The 20,396-nt window shown below is 38.1% G+C and overlaps 1 protein-coding gene across 4 annotated transcripts in view; it reads right to left on the bottom strand.

Moving 5' to 3' along the window:
* The window catches only part of Sesn (Sestrin), a 248,374-nt gene that overhangs the window by 155,346 nt on the left and 72,632 nt on the right, over positions 1-20,396 (bottom strand). The window lies entirely within an intron of this gene.

Raw genomic sequence — 20,396 nt, 5'->3', positions numbered from 1 at the left:
AGCAATATTTCATGTATATAGTTGTGCATTTAAAGACGACAACCGTTTCTATGGTCGCCGTGACGGACGATAGTTACAATGTGTATTGTATTTTCGGCGAAGCAACAAGTTGGAAAGAAAATAGATCGTGGACGTAGAAGTGTGCAATAAAATTAGAGAACTAATCGCAATGCAAGTCACAACATTACCTAATTCCCTATTAATTTCGCGATTAAATTAGTGGGTGGAAGCAGCAGCATACACTTTAAATCTTTTAATCTTATAATCAGCGAACAAAGTAATTAGATGGCGCAACTTAGCAAAGAAGAGTGCCGCGCCATCTGCCAACGTATTACTGATTCGCGATCGAACGAGCTACATTTTCGCTGGTCCGGTTGGTAAAAAGGGATTTGCTTTACCCGAGCCCGGCCAGTCGACAGATGCCGCCCACGGTACATGAATTTTTTAGTCCCTTGCAAATTGAAGGAAATTGAAGCCAATTTATAGCAATCAACCCCCGTGGCTAAATATATTCCACACGGAGACCACGGATAGCTTGCTGGTAATAATTTCACGCTCGATGCGTCAACCCGTCTAATTAACCTTCATTATCGTTATACGTGCTCCGTATCGTGCGACACGACATCGAAAAATCAGAGGAACTCCTTTTCATGCGGGCCAAAACGATGATATATAAAATTCACAAACTCGCTCGTTCGTTTGCCTGTCATTCAATCCACGTATTTCAAATTTTACAATTTTTTTGTATGCACATGAACCATTTATAACAGGCGATAAAAATGGCAGACTACTTTTCGCTTAATTAATTTATTTCTAGGAATTCGGTACTGAAAATAAAATAATTACTTTTCAATGCAACATTAAACCTACCGAGCCCTAAGAGTAGATAGTATGTAATGTTGTACAAGAAGGACAAGACTATTTATTTAGGCTTACCGCTGTTTGTATTGTAGTGTATGCACCGATTAAGAAGTTTGCCCAACCATTCCTTTTGAAAGAGTCTTTTTATAAAGATTGATGTTATTTATTTTTAGAAACGTGAAACCAGTGAAACCATTTTAACTGGCCTCGGTAGATTTAGTGTTACCTTTGCTTCCGGATAGAAGGTACATTTTATAATAAATGCTAATGCGAAAACAATTGAAAAGTATTATAAATTATTATCATTATGCTCATTTGAAAATATTAAATATGAATATGGCGACGCTGACGTTTTGCAAAATTGATATACTAACTCCATCGCAATTTCTAAGTTAATTGCTGAAATTTATCGAAACATTAATCTGGCTATAGATCGTCGAGATCTATTGGAAAAGTCGACTTAAATATCGACACACGACATCGCGCAGACATTGATCGCGGCTATCGTATTCTTTCGCGTGCGTTCAAGTTTCCGGTTCACCTCGAACCAGATTATTCACAGCCTCCGCCAACCGAAGGCGTGATTCGTTTCGATATGAAAATAACTGCGTTAAATAATATTTAGCTGTATTGCCGGCGTTGTCACACGAGGATAGAGCCGAGCTGGCGTTACGTAAATTGAAATGAGATCGCCCTCGACCTCTTCGCGAATTTTACTCGTTCGACACCATAAACGCGAGTCGCAAAACAGTTTTGTTTATCCCGACGTTCGCGTTGCATCGAAAGACGTGGATCTGGTTTTTCAAACGGGAAGGCAAAACAAGAGCACCGTGCAGATTTATAGACCATGTTATTTACAAGTGTTATTAACTACTTTTTATTGCTATTTTTTAGTTCAGAAAAAACGTCACTTGGAGAATAATTATAATAGAGAATTCATTCATCAATCTAATAGACGCCAGTGATATCGAACTATCATTTTATATTCATCGAATTTTTTAAAATATTTATGTTGGCATACTTTTCATACTTTTTACTGCTTGATCGAGTATTGGATACCGCTTATGTCTCTCTACTGTAAACTCAATATTAAAAATTGTCCACATGCCAGAATTTAAACAGTGGAGTTTTACAAATATATTGCGAATTTGTATGGAAAATAAAAATGATTCGTATCAGTCGCAAAACAGGAGCCAAGCACAACATTTTTTCCTTTAACATTTTAATAACTTTAAAATTATGCATCAACATTTTTACTTTCTTTCCATCTTTCCACCGTTTCTATTTATTTTTGTCATAAGTTTTTTTATTCAGAATTCAGAGTCTTTCACGTTTGAAAATATGTGATTACACCGAGTCTTTATATATACGAACGTCGATTTAAAATCGAGACAGTACTCTACGTTCGCTAACCATACTCGATCCATGCTCGATGCTCACCAAATGAAACGCCACGAAGGAGGATAGGATAAAACAACTACACCAAAAAGGCGTTTCGATGAAGACACGGTGACGCCGCTTAATATTGGATCACGATCGTTCGTGCAATCTGAGAATACCTTCCGTTCTTCCGCTATTTCCCGAGAAACCGCTGACTGGGAACGGTCAGCGAAATCCGTTCCTGTGTAATCAGGAATAAATCAGGGGAGAGCGGATCAGGGCGGGAGGAAAGTAGGGTGCAGGGTTGATGCATATTTATGCGTCCACGGTAACCGAGAAATTAAATTCGCGCGTTTCGTCGTGGATCACAGTGGTACGCGCGCGTGTGTCTCGTTTTTTTCCCCATCCGCCTTGGTCATTTCGTTCGCCGCGCCCTTCATTACGGAAATGCCGGCTGGAATTTCTGGCACGGAGGCTACTCCGCTTTTTCGTTAAGCCGCGCTGCAACAAACCGTGTCTGTTTGCCTTCGCAGCCGACGAACAAAAGCGTGTTGTTATTGTACACCGCGGTGCGCCGGCATTGTTCACGTTGTTTAACTGGGAAATAAGGATCCCCTGTGAAAAGTTCGGAACACGCGCTCGAACATTTCTCGCGTACCGATCGATCGGCAGCGAGTACCGAACCGTCGGTAACGCCCTTCACTTACATATGTATATTCAGCAAGGATATGTTTATGTCGGAGATATGATAAGAAGAGCAGGGGCTATAAAAGCTGCGAAACATTTCGTTTTTTACGTTATTTATAAATGAGTTTCGTTGCGTAATCTAATTTCAGCGATGTGAGGTTTCTCAAAGTACAGTGATTCTGGAGAAGAATTTGTTTCTGTTATCGTTAATTACGGTTTGAACAAAGTAGTTGTAAATAACCTGCCATATTGATGGGATCTTATAAACACGTCAAAAAAAAGCTCCTATATAAATGCACCCCAACGCAATCACACTTCGGATAGACGCTTTTTATACTAGTGGAAGAAAAGGATGTAGCGTTCGTTCAATCGAAAATATAAAACTGGATGTATATCTGATACCGAACCTCGTTATTGTTATCTGTAAATCATGTTAGGAGCAACAATCTAATTGATAAAGAAAATTAAACGCTACTTTAGTATTTTAAACCTTAAAACGGCCTGAAAACATTCTGAGATACTTACTACAGTCTCTAATTTGTAATTTAACAAACGAGTGATATTTGAACGAAATGTTCAAATTTATGCAATAACAGTAAAAAGTCATATATCTAACATTGTGAGAGTATACAGTGTTTCCTGATAATTTTATTATCTAAATGATGTAATTAAATAATAATTCTCGGAACATTATCAATGTTTTTTCAATGGGTCTATTATAGACGTTTGCCATCATGGTATTATAATCAATATCAAGATCAACTAAATGATCTGTACAAAAATTAGAAAATAAATATTATAAACGTTTTTCAAGAAATTTTACAGGGTCAGAGGAATTAATATGAACGCAGACACGACAGTTTCGTAACTTGTTCGGGGTTTTATTAGAAACATAAACAAATAGTACTTTACATAGATTGATCTGGATAGAGGCCTCCACGTTAACTCAGACGTTCGAATCTCTACATTCTCCGAATACACCTTCGTTCACACACTCGCAAACAATTCTGTCGCAATCCGGGCTCTCACGGAGCTATACAAACTCCGCGCGCTGATCTATCGAAAACACTTTTGCGAGATACTATACCGATGGTCCTCGAAATCTTCTTCGATCCGCCGCGGACTTGTAAAAACAATTTATTCGTCGAATAGTAATCCACTCGTGAGAACATACATACAATTATAATTTCCGATGCGCATCGCATGTTCTAACGGATCATGCAACAGATTGCACGGCATCTCGGCGAACGATCTCTTGAAAAATGTATTTACCAAATTCTTTATCCCCGTTCCTCGGAGACCACCGCAACCTCGAGTAGCCCCTAAACTCGAAACTTCCCCCCCATTTCCTGATTCGCTGCGCCTCACGGTTCTCCGAACGAAGATACTTTTCCATTTGCTGACTTTGCGTCGAGAACTTTCCAACTTGCGCTCGTCTGCGCTTCGCGCTACGAAAACACCTAATTGATCGAATGGAAACGGTAGAACGAAATCACATTTTGCATTTATACAAGATACGAACAAAAAACTTGTTCGAAACATTCGAACGAATAAATTTTCATGCGAGAATTGAATAACACAAATTTTATAAATATCAATGGAACGTATTCCAGTAATATTCATTTAGTTTTTCCAAAAGTAAAAGATAATTTATGTTATCAAGTGCCCTCCAGCACGCATCAATGAATATGAGAAAGTTGACAATGAATAAGAAAAAACATTTAACTATTATATTATGTTTTAGAATTTCTGAATACGTGTAACAGCGTTGTGTACATGAAACAAATGAATTTTTAAGTTGTACAAAGAAAGTACAATCGCACGAATCAATTCACGCATACAACAGATGTCATGTGGACAAGCACAGGTCGCAGCTAGCAAATTCGTCAGAAATGAAAATTTCAAACATTAGTAGCCACACGTGACTCGGAATTTCATAAAATACCGCAAGTTGGAATTAAATTAACAATAACTTTCAGCTTTATATAAAATGCCAAATGTACGATACAAATGGTTTGCTTTTGTACTCTTTCACAATCTATGATTTGTACGAGAATGTTAAAAACGCGACGCTTCTAATACTTTTAGCCACTTTTTAGAAATTCCCTGTCGGTAGAGAAATTGTCCCGAATGTCCGAAAGTCTGCAGGAAAGCTTGGAAAATCCGGATCGTATCACATTCCCAAAGGCTTCCGAAGAATGGAAACGAACGACATTTTCGAAACCGGATCAGCGGAATGAAGTTCGTCGGAAAAACGATTTGCCGGTTTTCCGTCTGTGTCGCACGGCGTCGAGACAATCGATGCACGCGTGCAGGAGCATTCTGCTGCGAGATAGTCGGGGAAATGTTCACAATGGAGCGGCGCGTGCCAAGTAAGCAGTCTGCAAGTTGAAAGGTACTCGCGAGTACCTCGAGTACCGCTCTCGTTTGGCACAAGGTCGATACCATCAACCGAGTAAGGAGGTTTAATGCATGCGCGAATATATGTGCCGGCGTTTCTTTGATGTTTCCCTCGTTCCATCTATCTATGCGGAAAGTCCATCGCGCATCCCTCGAAAAGACCGGCGCGTTGTCGGAATAGTCTACCTAGGCCACGAGCCGGCCCGCTGAGCCGCCACTCTCCGAAATCGTCTATCTCCTGCAATCGAATCAGGGAGGGGTGCGAGTCAGCGAATAAATATAAAGCGGGTCGTAACTCTTCCCGATACAAAGACCGAGTCTCATCCTTGTTCCATGCCGAGATCCCAATGGATTCGCTCGAGAAAAACCAGGCCGATCGATCGATCGTTGCGTCGATTAAATTACAATTTTAGGAACTGTATCCATTCACCATTCCCAAGCTGCTTGGATCTTCGACGCGGATCCTTGGGCCGCCTTCGATCGGCTCCATCGGAATCCATCGAATCTTCGAACGTCCAGCAGACGGTGCGTCCAGCGTCTCTCGCGTTTCGACGACTTTTCGGACCAACACCCTAACGTTCCCCCAAGACTGCGACGTCCTTAACCGTTCTCTAGCTGCCGATCAACAGCCAGGGTAAGATGACGGTGACGCAGAGGGCTGCCAAGCAACTGGCGCACATCGCTAGCGGACTGGCAGCTGCCTCCGGTTCTGTTTCGACCATGTAATCCTCGTCACGCTCGAACTCGCGGACCTCCACGTCACAGCGGAAACAAACGCGAGTCGTCTTCGGGTGGGAACTGTCTCGTCGCATCAGCAACGCGGAGCCTTTTCGCTCGATCTTCCAGCCGGGCTCTTGCAGCAGCATTCGCGTCATTTTCAAAGTTAATCGGTCTATCGAGATCCTTCGTAATCGATCCTCTTCACCCTCGCTGCTACCTGCTGCCTCGCCTCATTAAGGATGGATGCGTCTCTCGGCGTGTGCCACCTGCGACCGATCAGTCAGCTACGCGCGTTCTGCTTCCTATGCGGCCCACTGTGCAGCCAGTGGCTTTCGATACCTGAAAGACAACACAGAGCATGAATAGAGAGATACAGTTGCTGAGCAGCCTGCACCGAATGCAACGCACAATAGCCACGGATTTATGGATGCTGGATAGTCCTTCGTGCCCCTCTAGGTTTCCCGAACGATACGCGCGATCTATTCTTCGCTCGTCCTCTATACGATACGCGGCTTTCGTCGATGGTTAGATATCGGCTTTCGAAAACCAATGTTTTCCTTCTTTTGGATCGATGGAGGGCGTTCTTAGGACAACGGCTCGCAAGGCGGTCTTATGGAACGGTGAATCAACGATGTCGACGATGGAAAAATGATTTTACAGAGACGGAAGAACGTTCCACTCGGCTGTGTTATCGAGGGATTCATTCTCGTTGAAACTATTCGCACGGAATTTGAAATAATGTTACACGCGTTCCGAGGTCTAAGCATGACCTTAAAGCATTTTCATTTCATGCTGTGCAAATTGCAGTATACGCGAATAATGCGAAACGAGCGGCTAAAAATCGGTAAATCCTAGCTTTGGTGGAACGTTTTCATTTACCTAAAAGTCAACAGCGAATTGGAGTCGTTTGAAAAGCGACGGAATCTGGCACGAACAGCGAAACGAACGAAAAAAGACCCACAGAAAATTGTACGATCAAAGCAAACTATAACAAATCCGATGTACCTTGCTCCTGCGATACGTTCGCATGCGTTGACTTGCACGGGTGTGTGTATCTTTAGATAGCTGTGACTGGTACCTCCGCTGACGAATGCGTGTTTCTTTGTTTCAAACTGAATGGAGTTAACCTAATTTCTGGGCAATTGCAAGGCAATAGGTGCGTTCGTTCATTTTAGAACATGTCACGATACGGAAAGGTTTAGTAAAAAAATATTGAAATAATATCAGTTCATGCTTATTTTTAATTTAGGATTATTGTAAAATGTTTATTCTATTCCTTCGACACGTTTTAAAATAGTCTCAATTTTGAACGCATACTGAATTATTTTGTTATTCCTGCCAAACGCTATTAACGTCACAAATGGTGCGTTTTAATGATATAAAACATGTTTCTAATACGTTATCTGTTTATGCGCTATTATGCACAGTGATACGAATTATTATATATATGTAGAAGAAGAATTTATAATTTTCTTAAGTAGCGTTCAGTAATAATGGAAAAAACGTCGCCAATTATCTGTGGTAAATCAATTTTTCGAATTATATTTCAGCAAATACTACTAGGCGTTGTCACCTAACAACGTGCCTGTTCCTATATTGAATTTGTATAGACACTTTTTTTTAATTTTACACAAATTATAACTTAAAAACCAAAAAGGTTGTTTAGCCCCATTGAATTCCATTTAATTCGCATATCAAGGGATTATGGGGTTGTCAGTGATCCAACAACATTTTAAAAATATGTGCAAACGTATAAATAAATACTAAAACATCGAAGTTTTCCTCGTTCTTCTAACTCAGGCCATATTTCATATTTTATATTTTGAAAATAATAAATAAGTCAAAAAATAATCAAGATTTTATTTCGAGCCCCTCGAAATCTAGCGATGCCATTTATGTCAAGAAACGAAAGATGGTCGCTCTACGCTTAAAAATCATTTTATTCGCGTAATGCGCTGTCTACTCGCGGTGCTTGAATCCAATGAATTCAACGTCGAATCCCAAGTCGCTTAGGAGCCTCCGCGAACGTGTTACGCTGCTCAACATAAAGTGAGGAAGCCATTCCGTAACGACCCTCCGCAGCCCTCAATGTTTCTCTGGAAATCGACGCGTCTTTAATACGGCGATCACGAAGTTGAAGCGAGCGTTCCAAAAGAAACGCGAAAAAGCCGGGCGTTCCAGTTTTCCCTGGGTTTAATGCGCCCATTAAACGGAGCGAAACTGCTAAACTCCCGGACGCTCGCGACTGGAAATTTAGTTAGCAGGTGCTCCGGTTTTATGAGCATTTAATACGCAGACACTGATGCCGGGGGCGCTCCATCAACTTGCCGCGCGGCGCAACCAGAATTAATCGAAGCAACTTCAGCTATTTCGCCGCAGCTTCCGAGGCGCTGGGCTCTGTCCCGGAACTGGTCCGGAACTCGGGCCGCACACGCCGAAACTTCGTCCGCGATCGAGCAATTCCGTGCACGTGATGCCGCACGATTACGAGGCAAACAACGACGTCGCGGTAAAACTGTTAATCTGACCGAGAGGGGAACCCGATAGATCGATAACGCCGCGCGGCTTTATCAATCTACACCTTCGACACGGCCTAGTTTTCATCGGAACCGGAACAATCGCTTCTTTCAGCACCAATTTACGATGTTGGTTTCCGTTTTTGAAAGAGTTATGGAGAACCAAAGGTTTCGTAAGTTTTATTAACATATTCCGTGCTTAAATGTCTATTCAATGCGTTACAAAAATATTTTATGACAAGTTGGAATCCAAGAAATAATTTTCACCAAAAGAATAGATCCATAACAACTCTGCTTCGTAGTTATATTGACAATAATTAATAAATAAAGATAATATATTGATTTTTAAAGCGTTGATTGACCAGAAGGAAAAGTCGACTAAGTACAGCTAGGCACCGAACGTGTTAATAGATCGCAGGCTTTTATGGAAAATAGAAATGTCGAGCTTCAATTGTCTCAAGGAAGAGTCAAATAAACTCATCTTTCTTCTTTCAATAGTTTTAACAAATTGAATGAGTGTGGCACATTCTTAAACTCTTCTAATGTATTCACAGATCTATAATTCCCTTATCTATTTTTTCCATAAAAACAAAAAATTCGCAGTTATTAGGGTCAATCGGTTTCAGTTCCGGAGGCTGTTATGCAAAAACATATGCAAAATATATGCAAAACAATGAATATTATTAATTGTAATTTGCATTGGAATATGTAACTATATTTTATTCTCAATTTATTATGGTAAGCTGATTGACGTTATATTTTTGCTAGACTCGCATGGTAATCACACAACGAGAACCCGTGTCGCTTTAAAATGTTTCTATTTTACTATCTAGGAATATTGTTAACATTTTGAACGTTGCGCAAACAACCTCAAAACTCTCATAAAGTTAAAGTATTTTATCCAATCGAATTAAAGTTAAAAATTTAAGTTGTATCAATTACTTTTAAAGCATTACTACATTCTGCGGATACAAAAGAATTAGGACAACATAGTAAATCAGCGTAAGAATTTATTTTTAAATCTGAGTAATATTCAATATGAGTAACGTGGTAGTCATAGGTTAAACAATTTTTACTGACGGACAATGCCTTAAATGAACAATGATGGACTTTGATCATCGATAAACATATACAAAATCTTTCAAGTTTCAAATTTAACAAGGCCGTTCGGATAATTGTGGCACACTAAACTTCCCATCTCCAGCTCTTATTTGTTCTGATAAGAGAGGTCGACATTCGGATAATAGGCGTCGATATCATCGTACATAAGCGTCATGTCACTGCCCTCGACGACGCGTCGTTGCATCGGAGATAATCCGATGCCTCTTGTTTATAAGATCGAAACATTGAAGTCAGTCCATCTTTCGAAGGCAACTGCGAAGGACATTTGTTATTAGGAATTCAATTCACATTTCTATCCGACAGTGTGTCCAATGAAAATATGTACGACGTAAAATTTAACATTCTACTGTACGTCTTTAAAACTATGGTGGATATAAAAATTGAACGACTTTTACTATTGTATGACAATCAGATTAGTGAAAACATCGCTACGGTTATTGCAAAAAGAATATGTAGAATAAATACAGAAAAATACAACCATAATTTAGTTTTGAAACTTGACGGATTTCTTCTACAAATTATTTTGTTTACAAAAATTATTTGACTTAATAGGGCAGATTACGTGGTTTTAACAACTTTCACGTGAGAATAGTGGTGACAGAGAGATCACTAAGTCAAGTTAATTTTTTTTTAATAGAACAGTATGCTTCTTTTATGTATTATTTGTTAATATTCTCTCAGACAAGCCCAAAGATATATTATTTGATACTCCGATCGATAAAGCCATAATTAATAAGATACGAAACAGTCATATCGACGCGAACCGTGAGTTCTAATCCTGCAAAATCAATGCGTTGTTTCACCTTACTTTTATATGAAACACCGACTCGAATATACAAGTAACATAATTGCTATAAATATCAGATATGTGTCACGATCGCGATATTGTATTTGACTATTAATTATTGACTATTAATTATATTTTCAGACATGCGTGACGATCACAATATTGTATTTCACGGAATAAAGATCAAATTAATTTTGTGACTACAGGTATTTAACGTTGTAACATATAGCATGATATTTAAAGAATATATAGCTTCTCTTTGACTATTCTATAAGAGAATATTATGTACTTAATACGATAAATACAGTGAATGTAACTATGTACATTAGTGACACTGTTAGCGAACGTGTTAATAACACTTATCCGGAACGTACTTTCCTTACACTTATCTGTCTAAGTATCTGATATAATTCCTTATCAAAAAATTGAATTTCTTTTCCAACCCTCATCAGCCGTAATAGTATGATCAATAATAATACCATGGCACAGTTGATTAAATTGCAATTGCGATATCGCAGGTAGAGAACGTTCAATACATTTTAATTGAGAGAACATTGAAACCCGGACACGGAAGTGCTTTTCACGAACGAGTTCAAACGATTTCCGGTAGACGATCAATCATTCATCGAGGGTAAGACCCCGCTTCAGCGGAATCCACTGGATCGAACGAATCGCTAGTATTTCATGACGAAACGAACCATCAATAATAAGCCATGAAAACTGGTCAAGAGTCATTAAGTATGGAAACGGAGAACTTTCATAGCAACGACCATCCTTCGACTCACTGCGCGCCGAGTTTCGTCCCAGTTTCGCTGCCTTGACAGCTATTAGCACCGGTTAGATGAAGTTTAAGGTAACGTCAAGTCGGGAACTGGTGAAGAGGCGAATTCGACAGATACGAATGCTTCATTTAGCAAAACGGATGACGTGTTCGATGCGAAACACACTTACAGCGTGTTTCAATAATTACGTTGAAAAGTTGTTATCACCAGTGGATCCAAACTTCATTAATTCCAGAATTCGAAATCTCGTTTTTCTAAAATTTGATCTGCTATATATCTAGTATCGTTAAAAGTATGTTTCAAATAACAAAAAGCTGCGATTTCAGTTAACGATCCGTAAAATATTATTGCATTTGATAAAATACTGTGGCCTTCAAGACGATTCTTGGAATGGATTGTAGCAGAAAAAGTGTTGGACAATTTCCTGTAGCTACTTTACCCTTTCAAATATTAATGGAACATTGTGTATACCAAGCAGACGTACATAGCACGTTCGATTCACCTGTAGTATGTAGGGAAGATTGGAGAGGGTCGACGTTTGAAAATGAACGTACAGACGAATTTGTAGATAGAATACTTGTTGAATACCCGGGTGAATTCAATTGCACACTGTTTTATATCATACTAGTGGTCTATTTCACGATTACAATACCTTGTGGTCTGTGACAACATTTTCGGGATTACAACATTACGTAGACTCTAGTTCGCAAAGTGATCCGCGCAACTTGTGTACCTCCTGCTGTTAAAGGTTAGAGGTCTACTTTTTTTTCCCTTAAATGTAAATTACTGCAATAACAGTCGATATTCGGTTTGCAATAATAGATGAAGCGGCAAACTTTACTCGATGAATCGATCGAAAGCAATTTATTTTATTTATTACATATGAACGACGCGGTAAAAACAAGAATGTTTTAGGATACTCGATGATCTTCCATAAATTGATAAAGGAACACTTAATTATACTCACGAACTAGTATACAGATTTTTAATGTGCACCCATGGCTAATAGGAACTAATATTTACATCGAATTTTCAATTTATTCCTAGAATCGTTTAAAGTTTCATATGTACCTTCGCTATAACTTATATTAGAATGAATTAAAAAATTTTAAGTCTCTAAAAGGGTTACGTAAAAGTCAACGTTTACATTTAAATATGTCAAACTCGTGTCAATTATGCCGGCAAACACGTCAGTTTAGTGTCAACTCGGCAATAGTATAATCTCTATAAAATCAAAATGATTTATTGAAATGAGATAAAAATCGAAAAATTGAAACGCTCGATATTAAGCACGTTATTAATTTTCTAGCATATTGCGGATCATATATTATTTTGTTGTAAATAATTTGCAAATAATGTAGTAAATAATTTCAGAGAGTTCTGAGCACTACTTGAAATAATAAACGAATGACATTATTGCGTTCGTATAAAAATCGGGGAAAACAAAGCGGATAATAAAGGTACAGAGAAAGCTGCCGCATAATTCATTAAACACGTAGAACGCAGTGGCTGTTGGGCCGGAATAGAGGGATCGAAATAGTTGGAAGCATTTCGCGGTGTCATTTCGGTTCGCTTTGTTCTCGGTCGCGTTCAACTACGAACGAGTTTCAGGAACAACGCAGTAACGTGACCCGTCCATAAAACCCGAACACTCCGGTTACATCATTTTCGCGACAAGGATTCAATTGGTCGGAAAAAAATCAATGGTTTATCCGCCGGCCCTCGTGATTACGAAACAAAGCAGAGCTAATTATTTGAAAGCTCACAACAGAAAGTATATCTCGGTCCGCGAGGGGATTTCGCGCTTTAATAGGATCAAATATCAAGTATCGTCACTAGAACGCAATAACTCTTGTTCGAAAGAGGTTGACGATTCCACGAAATTCATAATTCGTCAAAGTCGCCGATGACACCGAGCACAATGGAAAACGAGCCTGGAAATGCATTGTTGAAATCGAGAGACCAATTTGGTATGGTTCACGATCGCCGGCGATTTTCGATCCTCGTCGAGCAGGTCTCATTCAATTGCGCGCCGAATGAAATATAGGGGGGTAATAAAAATGTAAAATAAAAGAGATCCGATACGCCGAGCAGTTTTTAATTGAAACAGCCGCGCCGCGGAGAGGGGGAAGCAATCAAGGAAACGCGGTCAGATAACCATCCCGGACTTCGCACGGTTTAATCACTGAATTTTCAAGTTAATCTGAGGAAATCATTTTTTATTTTTACTGAAACTCGCAATGATGTCGAGATATTTCATCAAACAGATTTTCTATTCGCAGGTACCAGGTGTGCTTCTTTAACCTTTACGTAAGTAACTAATGCTGACCTAATTCCTAATAGAGTTAGCAACGCATGTATACTCGAACATATTTTCAAATGAAATAATTCTTTCAAAATTGGATGTTAGATGAACTAGTTTACCAGGCAATGTCTAACAAAAGTTCTGCAGAAGAAGATTTTAAAAATTATTCCTTCCAGCTTTTTTATCTGTTCGTTAATGTATAACAAGAACAACACGTTTTGTAAACCTCGATAACTTATACTACTTACACTAAAATTACGATAAATTGTAATTAATTTGGGTTCTTATGGCATTCTAATATTAGAAATTTAAACATTACAGTTTTATTGTAGGTGATAAAAGGCAGAATTTCTCATCATGGTCAGCAAATCTTATGCACACGGCTCATATTACTGCAGAATTGATATATTCTGTTAGTCTGAATACATTACATATGTATATACATTAGTCTGATTTAGTACTTATTTCCATATTCTATAGCTCCTGTGTACGATTAAAAATGGAAGAGATAAAAATTCGCTCTTTCATTCTGCACGAATTCATGGTTCGAAGTGCAGGAAGGCGCATTCGTATCGGGAACTGTTCCGTCGGTGAAGCGCGAAAATGATATAAACGATTAATGGAAGGTAATGAATGGAGGACGAACCACATTCAGGTCACCTACAGCCAGAGATGAGGAATTGCGGGAATGCACATGCTCAAGTCCGTACGAAAGATGTTGAGGCGATGCTGAAGTGTTTGAATGCGAAGAATCCGTAACAAAAAAAGAACTTTATTCGTATTCATAAAATTATATGTTCAAAAAAAATCAATATTTATTTGAAATATAGTTTATTGAATGCAGTGTAATGAAGTAAATTTTCCCACGTGGGAGACTGTTTCCGATATTCCTAAAATAAAAGTTGTGATTTAAACATATAATTTGAAAGACGATCATTGTATTCAAATAAAATTTCTGATATGTGTTTTCGAATGAATGGTTTCGAATGTCATAGTTTGCGAATAAATTATTAGAGGCATGGATGACACGAAAGGATGATTAGATGCAGATTTTATGCATTTATTGAAAAATTGTGTATAGAAGTTTTGCATACGAAATTAAAAATTCGTACAAACAGCATAAAGATTCAAGAAGTATCGTGATTGAGAATCTAGTTCAAATAAAATCTGTAGGGTAATTGAAAGTAAGTCACAATACGTTAATTCCAAAATTACTATTTAGCTGATCTAATATTTTTCATTGACATTATATCGCAGATTAGTAAAAGAATAGTGAAGCGATAGTAAAAAGGAAAACGATTTAAGCATCGAATGCCAGAGATGTTTACATGGATGATGCGATCAGGCTTTCACTAACGAAACGGCTTAATTTTAAGAAGCCCGATGCAACTCGTAATTGCTCAGATTCGCGCATTTCCAGGAGGAAAGTGTGAAGAGTGCGCGAAGCAACGATAAAACCAACGTTTGTGACCTTGTCGAGAAAATCGAGAAAATTTCCTATACCGAGAAAACTGATATTTCTCCGCGGCTTCCTTGGGAATCGTTGCCGATACAAGAAGTAGCGACTCTGATAAAATGTTCGCCAATTACGCCAATGGCAGAGATCTCTGTCGATTTCTCCGCGGTGCCTAACGATCGAACTACTTCATGGCTAAAAGAACACGCTCGGACCAAAACTGTGACGTTCTAGTTTAAGACCAGCAGCGTGGCAATGACCCGTGTCCCTATTTTTTTACGAATAGGATACCATTGTCCGGAAAAACAATTCAGGCAGGAAACTACAAGAAACGCCCCGTTGTCTAGAACAAATCTCGAGTTTATGCGCCTTTAATGGCAACTTCGTGGCGACTTTACCAAGTCTAACAACCATTTCGCAAGCTTTCGTCAGACAAACCGAAGGTTTCCATTAAAAGCAACGCTGTCCAGCCACGAGACTTCGGGTTATTTGGAAATCAAGAATATATTTTTAGTTCTTACGTTTCTGGGAAAGACGATTTATATAATTCGCTGAAAATACGATTAAAATACGATATTTAGAAATTTTTAGTATCGCGCATACATTAAAAAAAGTAACCATTTGTGGATGGTGTTGTAAAAAGTAAAATTTATTTGTTACGCGCTTAAGTAAATCATATGAGTATATGATATGAGTATATCATCAACATGTCGTAATTAATCCTTGGGAGATTAAAGGAAGATCCTCGGAAGATTCTATAATTCGAATTTCATGAAAAGGATGCAATATTTAACCACATGTATAAGAGAAAATAATTTAAACTAGACTCTTTTTAGCACTTCGTATGTTTCAGTCTCGTAGATCAAACCATTTCCTACGTTACAAAAAGTGTGCAATTCAATTTCTTTTCGTCGATGTATGATTGTATGAAAACTGTTAGTTATACATCAGGCCATGCTACTTTTTCTCGCATTTCTTTCAATATGTCAATTTGAATATCCCTTTATCATCGTGATTAATGCATGCAGTTTGAACCAGAGCAAAGTAGTCGCTGCATCGATTCAAATTGGAAATAGCCTCATTATGTTTCACGTAATAATGAACACCTAGTAGTCACGCGCCGTGACAGACTTGGTCGATTCGTCACTGTAGAATGGGTCATAACGTTGTGAATACTTTACGTTCCGCGGTGATTCTTTCGGGATGTTTTCTAGCATAGACTATTTTTATTTTCGTAGACAAGTTCTATTACTTCGAGCACTTGCACAAGTTACTTAATTTTGAAATAAATAGAGTAGTAGAGCCGATTACTGTGAAGTGATCGATCGCTGCGTCTTCAGTTTGTTTTCAGACATAATTAACATTATATTTATAGAATATGAAGAATAATGATGTTTTTATTTAAAAACAAACAAAATTCGATAAACATAATGTTAATTACGCCCCACAGTGATTGACTCTGGGTCATTAATTACGTCCACGTGATTATGAATATCCGAATGTCTCTGAACCCGAAATCGTTCGTATTATTAAAACGGAGCGAAGGGGGCAAGCCTCGTTAGCCGTCCCATCAATTTAATTCCATTCGAAATTCGTGCTCGGGAGATGGAAGCAAATTGGCTCTCAACTTTAAGACGATCTAACAAGGAGACGATGATATTCAGTGGCATGTCCGATTTGAAACAAGCCTTCCGCTCCGATACGTTCGGCTGTGGGGGAAAACAGAAGCGGAATCTTCCAATTTAGTAAATTGCGGACGAGGCCTCTCTTCTTACTGAACTCTCCGAGGCTCTCGTTCGCACGATTCCTCCGCGCCGCTGCCTCTTCGCGTTCAATGAAATATTCGCGGTGTATACATTACACTTTCGTTACAGAATCCTCGAGGATGACGTCTAATCAGCTAGATCAGTTAATGTAGTTAAGGTATTCAACGCTTCGACTGATTCATAATCTCCTATAAATATGTACTTACGGAATGCCATACCTAACTTAACTCGCGTCAGCCTCTGATTGTATCGTTGTTCAAGCGGTCTACAGATTTATAGCAAGGAAAAGGAAACATTTTTACATATTTTTTGTTGTATATCTGTTTTTACCACATTTTTTAGAAACGTGAGCCTGGTTGGATAATGTCAACGGTTTATCAGCTTCTAATTTCATATTGTAATTACTAAATGATATTCCACGTGTAATCTCACGTTTAGAAAGAAATCATTTTCAATCACAAATATTAACAATCAATAGAATATAATGGAACAGTATTGTAGGGTTTTTTCCGAATATGCAGGAAGAATGGTTGCGAGTCGTAAAATACAGAAAGATTAAGACAGATGTTGACAGAATGTTTGAGCGTCTTCGAATGATCCTAGATCATTGCTTAGGTTCCTCAAAGTCCTGCATGGCGAAAGATAAAGCGTGAGCAAATAAAAGGAAAGTAAAGAAAGAAAAAAAGAGATTGAGCAAGAATGAGACAGAGTGTGAAAGACTGTATGCAAAAGAGAGAGAGAGAGAAGGGTAAGATAATGAAAGAAAAGACAGTAAGGGTGGAAGGGCCGGCGGGAAAAGATCGAGGATTCGTAAGAGAACCGTGGCCCTGAAAAATTGTGCATAGTTGTCGTAGTTATCGTGGATATGATTGTTGCGTTGTCGTTGTTAAGAGTAGTCGTCGTTGTTGTTATTGCATTATCGTTGTTGTTTAAGCTCTAGGAAGTACTGTACGTTATCGTTAATAAACTGTTACTGTTACTATTACTGTTACCCAACGTTGTTTGTCGCCGTTTTCCATATTACCATGGAGTTCCATGAAATTTCCAAACAATAATCCCTACAGTATTAAAGACAAACGCAATGAAAATCTGAAAAATTCTTAACATGGTCCTTAAATGGTGCATCCATTTCAATGTATTAATCTACAACCTAATAGAAATTATTATAAATGTGATCTTTCAGTGACAGATCGAATACATAACTGTCATATCCAACGATAAAGAAGTTTTCTCACATAATTGATTACATATTCAATGTTACTATAAGATACAACAACTTTATCATAAAATATGACGTCGTTATTATAGGATACGAGAAGTTTTAATCAATCAATGCGGGAAGAGATATCGCAAAGCGGGCAGACTCCTCGAAGTGAATGTTTTTTTCCACAAAATATCGAAGTGTCGCTACGCGTCCGACCGAAAGTTGGCTGGCACCGTTGATCATAAATTAACGAAGGGGAAAAACACGCGGAGAGAACCGTAAAGCGGATGCTAATTAACCGGCCTTTCACAGCAGCCGAAAGATTGTATTTCGAAGGTCTTGGACAACCTCCCGAAAGCGTATTATTATGCGAATTTCTCGAGCCCGGCCAGGCCTTTCAGTCTGAGTTTTTATAACTCGAAAATTTTCACGTAATTTGCATATCCGGTGTACACGTGTACGCTTACGATTGTCGCGAAAGAAACACGAATGCGTGACCCGCGAGGTGAGAGTGCACCACGGTATACGTATGTATGCATAGTTTTTATTACAGCCGCGGGTGGCCACGAGGTTTCTAAGAACAAAACTGTCGTTGAATGTCACTCGAGGACAACGTTAATGGTTGCAAGACCAATAAAAATTACGTTTGCGTCATCACGGCCGAGCAAATGTTTTCCGACGTTCGGCAGCGAAAACGTTGTCGAACGGAGGAGACCGAAAAGATTCCACAAAAAAGATTATACAGTAGAACATTTCGTGTTGGTAGTATTCCGAGAAGATCAGTTTCTTAGGAAGGCCGGACAGTTATTAATAAACTGCGGATCTGTATGCAAAATATAAGTTAAATAGATTTAAATATATAAATTTATATAATAATTAATATAAATATTAAATATATAAGTTAAATAGAAATGCATTTCTCCTGTTAATAAATCTTGTTTTCTACGAGATTCAAGATTTTTTTGTCATTCTCTATTAAATGGTCGCAACGAAATGTAATTTAATTGTTAAGGCAAATAATAATTCGTAACATGAACACTTTGAAGTAAAACATTAAACAGAGATTTAACCGTAAAACTAAATTTTTTTCGTAAGTGTAGATGAAGGATGCATAATTATTATTTCTAAAAACATTCGAGCTTCAATGAAATTGTATTTCTTTCCGCGTAAAACATGTATTTTTCCTTGAAAAAATATATCATCTCATTAAGTCGGGCCTTTTAGATAAATTTAATGAATATTCATAAGCATAGCGCTTAATATAATCTAACTGACAAATAAACAGTCCAGTTTCGTTGAACAATATTATTCTGTTACCTTGTTCGAATGATTTCGATTGTAATGCGTATTAATAATGCCGTATTAAAATATCAACGATTTTTTTCTACGCGTATAGGGTTGCATAATCTAATAACGAAACGGTCGAGATTGCGATTATTTGTGTTCACTGCTTCGGTGACTCGCTTTTTAAGCAACGGATAGCTGCGAACGGAAAGTAAACAGAAGAGGGAAAGACGTCAGAGAAACTGCAACGAGATACGTTGATCGAGTGAGTCACGAAGATAATTTTTAGGAAACGATTAAAAACTGGTTCAAGATAATGTCGTAATACTAAACGATATAAATAAAACATGAATGATTTTATATAAGAGATAAATAATAATAAATAGAGTCTATTACGGATTATGAAAACATGTAGCCGACCAAACACAATTTCCCGGTATTATTATTACTATTATTATTATTACTATTATTATTATTGTAAATAAAGGTTTTCATAGAATCAGAGTGACACGGCTAAAAATCAGCCACCACAAAAATTCTACAGAAGCGAAAGAGTTTCTTTTAAGAGTACTTACTAACATAAGAAAAATTTTATGCGTTTAATAGATTACGATTTTCCAACTACTTAGCAATTTCAACACTTTATTTGTCAATGCGTTTATCAATAATTTATTTGCACGCTATTGACGCGGCATCGTTCGACAAGAATCACACATCAAATTCCCAAACATCAGCAACGACGTATCTATTGTTGAAAGCGAAATTGAATCGTTTTCATTGGTGCCCCAGTCACAAATTTAAAAATGAAATATTTTTTATCATTTTGGGAAACAAAGATCGAGCAGGAAAATGTACCGAATACGTATGTGTTAACGTTGACAATATATTTCAAGGACATTGAAATCGGTTAGAAGGACAACTTTTATGTATATATATAATTAGAAAGAAATTCCAGCTGCTTCAAAAAGGTAATTATAGGGTTTTAATCGCCTTTCCCGATTAAGACTAGCTTTTTTTTCTGCGCAGGGTGCTGTAAGGCATTTAATTGCAGCATTCAATGTGCATCAAGCACGCACATATTAGTATACGCCCTTGGTAACACTGGCAAGCCATGAATAGACACGCT

This window comes from Augochlora pura, chromosome 1, assembly GCF_028453695.1.
Source record: "Augochlora pura isolate Apur16 chromosome 1, APUR_v2.2.1, whole genome shotgun sequence".
NCBI classification, from domain to species: Eukaryota; Metazoa; Arthropoda; class Insecta; order Hymenoptera; family Halictidae; genus Augochlora; species Augochlora pura.
This window is presented reverse-complemented; position numbering and strand designations above follow the sequence as displayed.